The sequence below is a fragment of the Octopus bimaculoides genome, chromosome 2 (assembly GCF_001194135.2).
Source record: "Octopus bimaculoides isolate UCB-OBI-ISO-001 chromosome 2, ASM119413v2, whole genome shotgun sequence".
NCBI classification, from domain to species: Eukaryota; Metazoa; Mollusca; class Cephalopoda; order Octopoda; family Octopodidae; genus Octopus; species Octopus bimaculoides.
This window is the reverse complement of record NC_068982.1, coordinates 57,750,550-57,750,846: the sequence shown is the minus strand read 5'-3', so window position 1 is coordinate 57,750,846 and position 297 is coordinate 57,750,550. Positions and strand designations below refer to the sequence as shown.

The 297-nt window shown below is 51.2% G+C and overlaps 1 protein-coding gene across 1 annotated transcript in view; it reads right to left on the bottom strand.

Moving 5' to 3' along the window:
- The window catches only part of LOC106875879 (TATA box-binding protein-associated factor RNA polymerase I subunit C), a 17,042-nt gene that overhangs the window by 358 nt on the left and 16,387 nt on the right, over positions 1–297 (bottom strand). The gene's annotated exons all lie outside the window — the stretch shown is intronic.

Sequence of the window (297 nt, the reverse complement as noted above, 5' to 3'; positions counted from 1 at the left end):
AGGCAGTACTGGCATTGACCATGCTTGAATGGTGCTTTTTACGTGCCACTGGCACAGGAGTCAGTCCAGTGGGACCGACATCGACCATGCTCGAATGATGCTTTTTATATGCCTCCAGCATGGATGCCAGTGAGGCGGTACTGGCATCAGCCATGACAATGATTTCGCTCGACTCAACAGGTCTTCTGAAGCACACCATATCTCCAAAGGTCTCAGTCACTTGTCATTGCCTCCGTGAAGCTCAACATTCGAAGGTCGTGCTTCACCACCTTATCCCAGGTCTTCCTGGGTCTACCT